Here is a 13,029-nt window from a genome sequence, read left to right on the forward strand (position 1 = left end):
CTATTTCATTTTGAGAAAAAAACCTGAAATATTTAAACATTTATACATATGCCCACCGCCTTTAGTTTGGACTATAAATTACTCCTAAGTTTGGGGTGGGGAATACCACATGAGAAATTATATTTACTAAAATGATTTATCTTTGGGTTCATAGCCTGACTGGGGATGAGACAGGGTCTTTATCACTCCGATACCACAATTATGTGCCCTTCCCAAGCAACCTCTCACTTGTAGCACCACAGACCAGATAAAATCATCACACAGAATAAAACAGTAATTAATTATTTTACTAGTATTATGTAAGTAGACAGTAAATCCAACCAGAACATTAAATGAGAAAAGTACAGTAGTGAGTATAATATAAACTTGGAGTTTTCTTATTTTAAATCAAGCAATGCAAAAATAGCACCGGGTATGGCTGTTAACCAGGGCAACCAGCATACTCATATGGATAGTAAAAAATGCTAAGGAATGCTAATAGAGAAGGGGTGGGGGTGGGTGGGAAGCAGTGACATACACAGCTTTCAAATATTGTCTTTAGCCCTGTATACTCAAAAGGGGCGGGGGGGGGGGGGGGGCAGATCCACCATAATGCCACCAGTTTGTAAAGGGTGCACCCTTTCCCAAACACAAAATTATGTGGGAAAACAAAAGCAAACAAGAAAATAAAGAAGTCCCACTTGATAGTAAAGCTGGCTACATGACAAACCAAATAGATGAAAGGTGCCTCTCTCCTGGGGATCTTCCCCAAATGGTTTACTTGGTACTAAACAGAAAGCAGGCCTGGTTTCAGTCTCTTACAGAAAGACCATGGTCCATCAGCTTCTCTTTCCCTGCTCTATCTTGTGTGATTATGGCAAGGGTTTATGCTTGACTTTAGCTAAAAGGCTGAAGCAGTTAAGATGAGATACTGAATTTGTGATAAAAGGCAAGGGAATAAACCTTCTCCCTCCTCTGCTAAGATCCTTTCTGTACAAAGTTTAGATTATTTAACTCAGTCTCTTAGGAGGGTGATCCAGCCATGTGCTCCTGGGCCTGGATATCTCTTGGAAAGGAAGTATTTCAGTTTCTCAGCTCCTGGCTCTTCTGTCCCTTATTGAGATTTTATATGTAGTTTGGCTATGAAGCAGTAACAGCTGTCTGTCTCTCTGTTTCCTCAAAGCTTCCAGATATACTCCTCTCTTCCTGGCTCCAACTCTAGTTGTTCCTGCCCCTCACACACAGACAGAGCCAGCCAATTTGTGCCTTTTATTCCTTATATGGTCTCCCAGCATTCCTTTGACTTCCTCCTCTGCTGGCTATGTGGCTTCTCTGGGAAGGCTAAACAGCACAGCCCTTTTCCCAACTTGTTAACTCTGTGAGTGCTGGATGCTGCTTCTTGCAGAACATTTATCATTCACAGCAGAGCATACAAGGATTTTGATATATGTTTATATTCCTTCACTTTGGCTGTGGTAGCTTTCAGTCTCCACAGAGTTGAAAAAATATTTTTCAAGGTCCAAAACACATCACTCAGATCTAGATGTAGCTTGGACCACATTTTAAGGCTCTAACACATGATAAGCTTGTGCAGCAGGAACCTGGTTTATAGTAGTTTGCTACATACATAACAAAGGTGAATTTCATCTTCAGAAAGGAATAAATATAGGTAATGCAAAGTTTCATTAGAGGCTAAATCAGTAATTATGTTTTATTTCTTTCCTAAAAATATTAACATGATCACATGATCTAAATTGGTTTCTGTTATATGATGTTGGTATTTGTGGTATGGAAAATTATTTCTATTTTCTTTTTCAGTTTTCTTAATTTCCATTGATAAATATAGTATGATGGATAAAAAAAAAAGGATGCATAGAGAAAGAAAAGGAGCAAGAAGCTTTTGCTTTCTATTTTTTTTCTGTGTTGACATCAACATGAGTAGTTATAGGACACACATCTTGTCAAAACTTTGTTTTTACAGGTGGCCATGCCCAATTTTGTGTTAAGCTCTGCCTCTGTTCCCACCCCTCAGCCAATTAGCATTCAATTCCAATCTAAGCCCTGCCTACTGGTGCTACCTCCCAGCCAATCAGTGTTCACTTCCAGATTAAGCCCTGCCCCTTTCCCTACCTTAGCTCTGACCCTTTGTAGGCATTCAGCCTGGGTCTACCCAAGCCACACCCCTTTTTGTTCAGGGGGCAACCATCTTGTCTGCACTGGGAGTGGCCATCTTGTATGACCTGGGAGAGGCCTTCTCGGATGACCTATGGGTAGCAATCTTGGATGACATCACCAGAAATGACACATACTAAAAGGGGACAGCCATCTTGGATGATATTGCCGTAAATGACATCACTGATAAAAGGGGAGGTGCCAGGTTTGTTTACAGAGTTTGTGGCACAGATATAGTCATGTTTGGATTAATGACATCACCTGAGTTCCTCTTTCACATACACCAGGGCATGCCTAGTCACACCTTTGAGGAGGAGTGGAAAAAGCAGGGATAAATGCAGCTTGTCAGATGATACTGATGATAATAATAATAATTTGAATAATACAATCCGTAATAGGATATTTAAAGAGAAAAAAATCATGTTCTAGGTGAACCATCACATTTTTAAATCCATAGATTTAATGTGTAAGCACATACATTTTAGCCAAGCTTTTGGAAAGCAGAGATATACAAAAAGTTGCTTAAAAAACTTTATTATAATCCTGGGGTGGTAGGCAGTTTGGAAGAAGTGACAGGGATTTATCAGGCCATTAGGAAGTGCCATAAAGATGTGAATAGAAAACAAGTAGCAGAATGGCTTAGGGGACAAGATGCTTATGCTTTACACTGAAGGGGCCAGAGTACATTTTAAATTAAATAAAATAATATCAGATGTGGATGCGCAATGGCAGGAAGATTTAGTGGATGTATCATCCTTAGATGTTCACAATGACCATGAGGTGAGGAATTAATTTAAAAAGATATTTAGCCTCAATTGTATACAGCAAAAGATACAGACCAATAGGACAAACAGTTTTTAAACATTTGGGTCAAAGCCTCAAAGGTGGAAGACATGTAAAGGCTGTCCACACACATGGGACAACATTAAACAAAACCAAATAAACATTGTTTTTGTTAATGGAAACATGATCAGAAATTTATGCTGCAGAAAGGTTGTTACATATACAACCGTGGAAGTGTTAATGGAGAACACGAATGACAACATCGGCGATTTCTATAAAGAGATGTCCCTGTGAATCGTATACGTTCCCGTTCAACAAAGAATAGAAATGACAGATGGGAGCAAAATATTGCTAATCCATACATCGGGTGATTTAGCGACAATTTTGGGGTTAAAGCCTAGACATCGCGTCTATGCTTCACAAGTACCCGTGGGTATTACAGAGGGTTTTTGTTGCGCCCCTCAGTTGCAGACGGCTGTGACCTTTGCTGCTCACCTCTTTTTGCCCTGCAGCTCTGATTCTGGCAAAGATGGCCACCACTGCCTCTGCAAGCCGACCTCTCTGGCGTTCCCGGGATGGTGTGGGCAATCCCGGTCGCCATCTTGAATCTGGTTTGACTTAGGGCACATGCGCGCACGCCTGCCCCCATCTTATCCACGTCATGGCGGGAACCTCAGGGGTGTCCCCTCCACATGACGTCACCTGCCTATGTGTATTTAAACCTACCAGACCTTCCTACTTACGAGTTAGCAAGGATTTCCGTCTTGCTTAATTCCTGTACTCAGAGACGCTTTGCCTCGCTGTTCCTGCATTCCAGACTGAGTGACTCAGGTACCCGCACCTCGGGGGCCTTGCTGCACTCAGGGCTATCTACTCCTCGGAGAGCCTTCTCTGTGAGTCTCACATTTTCCAGCCTAAGTGAGCACCTCTCGTTGCTACTACGGACGGACCCTCCAGTGTTCCCATGCATTGGGTCTCCACTGTGACTATGACAGTAACTCTTCTGCTACACTTCGGAGTGAGTACAAGATCTGCTGTACTCTCCTTTTTTCTTCACGCTGTGTGGAACCTCGAGTTACCCCGTACTGCGGACCACTACTGGATCCACTCTTCTTTGTGCATACTTCCAATACCAGCCTCCGGCCTACCCCGCGCTGCGGATCACTACCAGAGATACCTTACACAAGAACTACCAGGAGGAATTATTCCCTGGGTTACCCCGCTCTGCGGACCACTACCAGAGAATCCATCTAAAGGTCTTTCTACTCTGGACTGTGTTTACAAACCCGGTCCTCGGGTTACTTTCTGCTGTATAATAAAAGCTCTAGTCTCTTGTGTCCATCACTGCTGAGACCCCGCCTGTCATGGTGAGTCCCCATAGGGCTCCTCCCTGTGGGTGGAGTCAGCTCCCACCATGACCCAAGGGCCCACAACTAAGCTCAAGTATAACAGATTGCTAACTCCATGGACCCGGATCAGCTCTCAGCCTTACAGGCCATCCCTGGCCTGGCCCAATGTATTTCGGAGCAACAGAGGACTCTTGAGCATTGGCTGTCGCCTTTAATCAGCTGAACTCCAGACTGAGTACTTCTTCTACTTCTGACCAGAATGCATCACCCCAATGGTTACTGGGCATACTACAGTCCCTTTGCCTGCCCCTACTCATTTCTCAGGAGACTCCCTGTTGAATAGGGGCTTTCTAAATCAGTGCTGTATGCACTCCTCCTTACAACTGTTGTACTTTCCTACTGCTGTTACCAAGACGACGTATATCCTGTCCTTGTTGGATGGAAAAGCCCTGGCCTGGGCTTCACCTCTTTGGGAATGCAATGACCCAGTCGAGAATGACTTGCCTGGGTTTCTGGCTCTCTTCAAGTCAGTATTTGATGACCCTGCTCGCCAGTCTATAGCCGACTCTGCACTCCTACACCTTCAACAAGGAACCAAGCCACTCCCAGACTACATGATCAAATTTAAAACCCTGTCTTCTGCTCTGGGATTCAGGTTGTTTACGAGCTATCTTCTTAGAAGGCCTCAACTCCTATATAAAAGATGAATTTGCTGCACGTGAGTTGCCTGACATGCTAAGCTCTCTTATTGACCTCGCTGGACGGATTGACCGCTGTATACGAGAGCGCTGTGGTGAGGTAAAACCTCTCACAAAACACTTTTCCGGAGGAACCCGCTCTCGCTCCTTGCCTTCAGCTCTGGACCAGCCTTTACCCAATCCTGAAGAAGAAGATGAACCCATGCAACTAGGCCATAGGCACTTAACCGCCAAGGATAGGCACTATTGTAAAAAATTGGGCCTCTGCATATATTGCGGGAAAACCGGCCATGCACTCCAAACCTGTCCTATCTGTCCAGAAAACTCGCAGACCTAGGATTTGCCGGAGGACTCTTCCTAGGTCTGATTGCACCATCTCTTCCACTGACTCTCCCGGTCTCTATCATCTCTGGGCCTCTCGAATTAGCCACACAAGCACTAGTCGACTCTAGTGCAGGTGGGAATTTTATTCTTAAAATATTGGTAGAGCACCTACAAATTCCTACCGAACCAGTACACACACCACTACTTCTCTCTTCCATACATGGCGAGCCACTGCCAGGAGAAGTCTCGCTCACCACGCATTGGATCCCTGCATACCAAGACCATCACTTTTCTGATCTTCGAGAAAGCTATTCATCCCATTTTGCTTGGCATACCATGGTTACAAGACCACTCTCCCCAGTTCAACTGGTCTTCGATGGAGTTATCACAATGGGGGCCGAACTGCGCCAGACAAAAGCTTCCTGCCGGTCACCCCTGGGGTCTTCTACAGCCATTACCTGTTCCAGACGAACCATGGATGCACATTGCGACCGATTTCATCGTTGATTTACCACCATGACTATATGGGTCACTGTGGACTGCTTCTCAAAAATGGTGCACTTCGTGGCTTTACCCGGACTACCATCTGACCAGAGCTTGCCAAGCTGTTTATACGGCATATATTCTGCCTGCATGGCATGCCTAAACACATCATTTCTGACAGAGATTACAATTCACCGCCAAGTTCTGGAGGGTGCTGTTTCGTAAATTCGACATCTCCTTAGACCTGACTTCAGCATATCACTCCCAATCAAATGGGCAAACGGAGAGAATGAATCAGACTCTCAAACAGTTCATTCGTGCCTAATGCCTATGTCAACTCTAGGCAGAGTGATTGGGCAGAATTGTTACCCTGGGCTGAGTTCGCCCTGAACTCTCATCCTGCTTCTGCCACTGGATCTACTCCATTACCAGATCATATATGGCCATCAACCATTACCACCACTTCCAATACCTTTGTCTGGAATATCACCAGCAGCTCAGGCTACAGTTGAAGAGATCCACCAACTCTGGACTCAAACCAAGGACCTTTTGCACAAAGTGGGACAACAGGCCAAGAAGTGTTACGATGCTCATCACAGAGCAGCACCCCAGTTTCAGCCAGGAGACAAGGTATGGCTCAGTAGCAAGTACATCCATCTCAAGCTGCCTTCTGTCAGATTCACTCCATGCTACATTGGACCTTTCTCTGTCCTTCGCCGCCTAGGTCCCTTGACCTACAGCCTGAAGTTACCTTCATCCATGAAAATACACAACACTTTCCACGTTTCACTTTTGAAGCCACTCATCCTCTCGGAGTTCTCTCGCAAGACTCCAGATCCCACAGCCTCTTGATGCTGGAGGACATCGCATACAAAGTGTATGACGTCTTGGTTGTACAAAAGAGAGGAAAGCATTGGGAATATCTAATTACCTGGGTAGGATACGGACCAGAAGAAAACAGCTGGGAACCTGCTGTCAACATCCTTGACAAAGATATGATACCCCAATTTCATCTAACTCACCCTAGGAAGCTGAAACCCCCTGGGAGGGGCCCTAAGAAGGGGGGTACCGTTGTGCCTGTCGGTCGCAGATGGCTGCGACTTTTGCTGCTCACGTCTTTTTGCCCTGCAGCTCTGTTTCTGGCAAATATGGCCACCACTGCCTCTGCAAGCTGACCTCCCTGGCGTTTCCAGGATGGCGTGGGTGATTCCGGTTGCCATCTTGAATCTGGTGTGACTTAGGGCATGCGCGCCTGCCCCCGACATCATGCGTAAGGGACACTCAGGGGTGTCCCCTCCTCATGATGTCACCTGCCTACGTGTATTTAAACCTACCGGACCTTCCTACTTACGAGTTAGCAAGGATTTCCATCTTGCTTAATTCCGCTACTCAGAGACGCTTCACCTCGCTGTTCCTGCGTTTGACTGAGTGACTCAGGTACCCGCTCCTTGGGGGCCTTGTTACACTCAGGGCTATCCACTCCTCAGAGAGCCTTTTCTTCGAGTCTCACATTCTCCAGCCTAAGTGAGCACCTCTCGCTGCTACTACGGACGGACCCTCCAGTGTTCCCATGCATTGGGTCTCCACTGTGACTATGACAGTAACTCTTCTGCTACACTTCGGAGTGAGTACAAGATGTGCTGTACTCTCCTCCTTTCTTCATGCTGCGTGGATCCTCGAGTTACCCCGTTCTGCGGACCACTACTGGATCCACGCTACCTTGTGCCTACTTCCAATTCCAGCCTCCGGCCTACCCCGTGCTGCTGACCACTACCAGAGATACCTCACACAAGAACTACCAGGAAGAAGTATTCCCTGGGTTACTCTGCTCTGCGGACCCCTACCGGAGAATCCATCTAAAGATCTTTCTACTCTGGACTGTGTTTACAAACCCGCTCCTCAGGTTACTTTCTGCTGTATAATAAAAGCTCTAGTCTCTTGTGTCCATCACCGCTGAGACCCCGCCTGTCATGGTGAGTCCCCAGAGGGCTTCCTCCCTGTGGGTGGAGTCAGCTCTCACCACGACCCAAGGGCCCACAACCAAGCTCAAGTATAACAGTGACCACATCCGTTGTGAATAAGATGAATGACAATGCTGACTAGATGGGTCAGGGTTGGCTGTAATTCAAAGAGCCTCAAAAAGAAAAAGAACAAATCAACATATGCTTCTGCAGGGCCCTCCTGAACCTTGTAAAAGAAAGAAACACAAGGGCATCATGTTTCAGAAATGCAAGCACCAGGCTAAGAGAACAGATATCTCTGGAGAGAAAGATATATTTTAAGAAAGCACTGTGGCATTTGTGCACCATTTTGTTAGTATTAAACAATTTTTATTTAGTAGATTGAAGGCATAAACATACATCAAACCGGTCTGTAAGGGCTGGAAACTTAATCCTGTCCAGACAAAAAACCCACAGATCATGGTAAGCCATTGAAACTTCCCTCTCCCCCCCCCCTCTTTTGTCAACCGAGTGAAGGCAGTGAAACCATCAGTCAATTCAGTGAAGCAGGGATCCGAATCATCCCCATTAGAGAAATCCAGTGAAGTTAACAGGAAACAGTTCAGTCATTGAGTATTAAGCTTCGGGAACGGTGTGGCCTGTAAGTAATGATCCCAAATCAGTAGAAACTTCTTACGCAGTTTAGGGGACACCCTGGAGCTCAAGTCGTCCATTCACAACTTGTGATGAAAATGATTGCACCAAGTCCAAAAGGAAGGGCCTTCAGAGGATCTCCACTGCAGCAAAATTACTTTCTTTCCCACTAAGCATGCTTTCAAAATGAGTAGACGAGGTCCCCTCACAATCGGCAAATGAAGACAAAAGCCAAAAAGGAAAAGCAAGGGAGTAATTGGAAGAGATATCTCCAAGAGTGTCATAAGGTATGTGGCTATACGGCCCCAAAACCTTTGTATAGAGGGCAGGACCAAAAACATGTGCTAGGGTACCCGTATATCGATGACATTTGCCGCATAAGGCTGATGGAGAAAGGCCAGAATGACAAGCCATCTGTGGGGATATATACGCCCTATGTAAAAACTTAAATTGCATCTCTTGATAATGCATATTTATCGTGAGAAGGGACACCCGTCAAAATCATGCCCTGAGGATAGGTAAAGTAACTTCAAACACCCCATCTTTGTTCCAGCGATCAACCAGAACGGCAAAGGGCTCTCACCGAACAAGGCCCTTACGATGCTTATGGTAATGGGAAAGCAATGGTGTCTTTTGGTGTTCAAATTGAAATATCTTGTCTAAGGAAAGAAAAACATTGGAAGAGTGCGTCTCCACAGGCAGGGACTGGATGTAGTGCTGTATTTGTAGGAAACAAAATATCTGCCCGGGCTGCAGCTGATATTGTGCCCACAACTCCAAAAAAGGCAGGAGTTGCCCCTCATTATTAAGAATATGGCCCAAGTGTGTAATACCTTTATCCTTCCACTGGCGAAAGCCCACCATCTGGGAGCCCAGGCTAAAATCTGCATTTTCTTGTTTAGGCAATAGGTAGGCGCACATTCGAGGTATCTTCAATAGCTTGGTCACAACTCGCCAGGCAAGACGTAAAGGCCGTATTGTAGGGGATTGAACAAGAAGGAAGGGAGTGTGGAGTAGGGAGCTTGCATAACATACGTTAACGCCATTGGGGCCACCAAAGCCTGTTCATTCGGGGCGTTGACATAAGTGGATTTCCCCACTATCCAATCTCTAAGTATTTGAAGATTCCCCGCTAGATTATAAAGACCTAAATCAGGGACCCCCAGTCCACCTTCCCCCCACCGCTCCCGCAGACTCGCCAGGGAGACCCTAGATTTACCACCTCTCCAGAGGAAGTGTCGCAACTCCCTGTCCATTTGGGCCATGTCAGAGCGACGTATTGAAAGCGGCAAATTTTGCATTAAATAAAGCCATTTCGGCAGTAAGACCATCTTGAATAAATTGACTCTACACCCCATGGAGAGAAGCAAATTCCGCCAGGTGCGAAGGGTCTCTATGGAGCGTTGAAGCAAGAGGGTCACATTTAGGGCATAAAGTTGGCGGGGCGAATTGGAGAGAATAACTCCTAAATAACGGAAGGAGCCTTCAGCCCATTGGAGTGGAAAGGGGCCAGGCCAGCGTTCCCGGAGGGAATCCGGGAAGGCTAAGGCTTCCGATTTGGCAAAATTAAGACAGAGGCCTGCAAAGTGACCAAAGTCTGAGAGCAGAAGAATGTGTTAAATCAGAGTTGTCACCCACCCAAACCAGTATTGGAAAAAAAAGCATTTATGCAGAAATACCTCCGCTATCGGCTCTATCAGAAACCACATCTTTGGGGGTCATATGAAGCTCTGGGTACTGTTCCTGTTTTCTTGCAATTAAAAGAAACTTAGTTTCTTACCTGTTGCGACGGGAGACACACGGAAAGAAGAGACGTCAGACAGGATTCTCAGGAAACCAGGAAGCCATCCTGAAATCACTTCAGGCAGCCCTTTTATTGTCCTGCGTTACATATTATTTGTGTATACAATCACATCCTTGATAACAACAATATTCTCGGAGACATAGCTGCTACAGATTATTATGATTAACTCATGTTACTATCTTTGTGAGAGAAAGCAGGCATTCTGTGCTTAGGGCAAAGGTTGTTTGTGCTAAGAGCAAGGTCTGTAGGAATGCAGACACAAGCAGGCTCAGTGTCTGTTCAGATAAGTAAATACTGAGAAGTGTTGATGCAGACAGATTCAGCTTTGTGGTTTGCCAAGCCAAAGAGAAAAGGCTCATCTCCACACTTACCTGATAATTTCCATTCCTGTAGTACCAAGGATCAGTCCAGACTGCTGGGTTATGCCTCCCTTCCAGCAGATGGAGTCGGAGAAAAGCTGAAAAGTACCCCCTAGATATACTGGTGTGCCACCTGCGATTCTCCCATCCTGTGTTTTTTTTTTTTTTTTTACAACGACCCATGACTAGATCAAGTAAGCAAACAGTAAAAATACTAGAAACAGTGTTGAACTTCGTCCTATACTCCCCCAGTTAGTTCTGCCTCTTTTTTTTTTTTTTTAAACTGTGGAGAACAAAAAGAACCAACAGGAATGTGATAAGCAAACGAGTGAACTCTCCTGAATGTGATAAGCAAACGAGCGGACTCTCCTGTAAAATACCTACATGGGCTGGTTTCTGGACTGATCCTTGGTACTACAGGAACGAAAATTATCAGGTAAGAAACTAATTTTCCTTTCCCTGTACGTACCAGGATCAGTCCAGACTGCTGTGATGTACCCGAGCCGCCTTACATGGGGTGGGACCCAGAGAGTCCCGCTAGAAGCACACCGCTACCCAAGGAATCTGCAGTCGGATCCTGGACATCCAACTGATAGTGTCTAGCAAACACGTGCAAGGACTTCCAAGTAGCCGCTCTACAAATTTCCTGGGGTGAAACACATTGGCTTTCTGCCCATGATGCCGCCTGAGAGCGGAGAGAATGAGCCTTAAGGCCATCCGGAACAGGACGTCCGTGACCTATGTAAGTGGAAGAAATAGCATCCTTCAGCCATCGAGCAATGGTAGTTTTGGAAGCCTTAGATCCCTTCTTTGGACCATTCCATAAGACAAAAAGATGATCCGACCTACGAAAATCATTTGTTACTTCCAAATATCTTAACAGAATCCTACGAACATCCGTAAGTCACGACCGTGAGAAGAACGGGTATCCTCCTCAGAAAAGGAGGGTAAGTCCACCGACTGGTTGATGTGAAAAGACGAGATCACCTTCGGCAAAAAGAAGGGTACCGTCCTCAGAGATATTCCCGACTCCGTTATCCATAGAAATGGTTCCCTGCATGACAAGGCTTGTATTTCGGAAACCCGATGCGCCGAACAAATAGCCACGAGAAAAACCATCTTGAGAGTTAAATCTTTCAAGGTGGCCCGCTCAAACAGAGGGGCGCAGAGACCACGAAGAACCAAATTCAAGCTCCAGGAAGGACAAAGCGCCCATACTAGAGGACGTAAATGCTTGACTCCGTACAAAAAATGAGTAACATCTGGATGCTGCGCAATGGTAGAACCTTCAATCTCACCACGCAAACAGCCCAATGCTGCTACCTGAACCAGAAGAGAATTATAGGCCAGACCCTTTTTCAAGCCCTCCTGCAAAAACGCTAGAATATGCACTATAGAGGACCGTCGTGGGGACAATTTCAACCCACTGCACCATGAGTCAAAAACCTTCCATACCCTAACATAGGCAAGGGAAGTGGAAGTCTTGCAAGCCCTGAGAAGACTGGAAATCACGGCTTCCGGATAACCCTTCTTTATGAGTTGTCTCCTCTCATAAGCCAAGCCACTAGACAAAAGCGATCCACCTGATCTAAAGAAACGGGACCCTGATGCAGAAGTGCCGATATGTGGCTCAGACGGAATGGACCATCGACCGCTAGGGTGACTAGATCCGCAAACCACGGTCTTCTTGGCCACTCCGGAGCCACTAGAATAACCAGTCCCTGGTGGGTTTCTATGCGCCTTAGAACTTTCCCCACCAGTGGCCAAGGAGGAAACACATAAAGGAGAATGACTGGAGGCCATGGAAGCACCAGAGCATCTACCCCTTCCGACCCATGTTCTCTCCTTTGACTGAAAAAGTGAGCCACTTTGGCGTTGTTCCGAGTCGCCATTAAATCCAGGCATGGGGTTCCCCAGCGGCGAATGAGTCTCATCGCCTCGGGTGACAGCTCCCACTCTCCTGGATCTAGTCGCTGTCGGCTGAGAAAATCTGCCTGAACATTGTCCATGCTTGCAATGTGAGAAGCTGCGAGACGGCTCAGGTGATGCTCCGCCCAAGCCATCAACAGATCTGCTTCGGACGCCACCGGACGACTTCTTGTACCCCCTTGCCGGTTTATGTATGCCACCGTCGTCGCATTGTTGGAAAGGATTCGCACTGCCCTGCAGTGGACCAAGGGGAGAAAGTGACGTAGGGCCAAGTGTACCGCCCTGGTCTCCAACCGATTGATCGACCATTTGGCTTGTTGGGGGGACCACCGTCCCTGTGCTGACTTGAATTGACAGACCGCTCCCCAACCTGTCAGACTGGCATCGGTCGTAATGATGATCCAAGGTGGAGGTTCCAGGTCCACCCCCTGAAGAAGATGACCCAGTACCAACCACCAACTGAGACTGGACCGGGCTGGCTCCATTAAGGGCAAGGACAGGTAATAGTCCTCTGACTTGGGGTCCCAGTGGAAATGCAGCGCCCTCTGTAAAGGT

The 13,029-nt window shown here is 46.4% G+C and overlaps 1 protein-coding gene across 1 annotated transcript in view; it reads left to right on the forward strand.

The window, feature by feature from the left end:
* The window catches only part of LOC115092770 (disintegrin and metalloproteinase domain-containing protein 9-like), a 211,494-nt gene that overhangs the window by 151,740 nt on the left and 46,725 nt on the right, over positions 1-13,029 (forward strand). The gene's annotated exons all lie outside the window — the stretch shown is intronic.

The sequence above is a fragment of the Rhinatrema bivittatum genome, chromosome 5, assembly GCF_901001135.1.
Source record: "Rhinatrema bivittatum chromosome 5, aRhiBiv1.1, whole genome shotgun sequence".
Lineage (NCBI taxonomy): Eukaryota > Metazoa > Chordata > Amphibia > Gymnophiona > Rhinatrematidae > Rhinatrema > Rhinatrema bivittatum.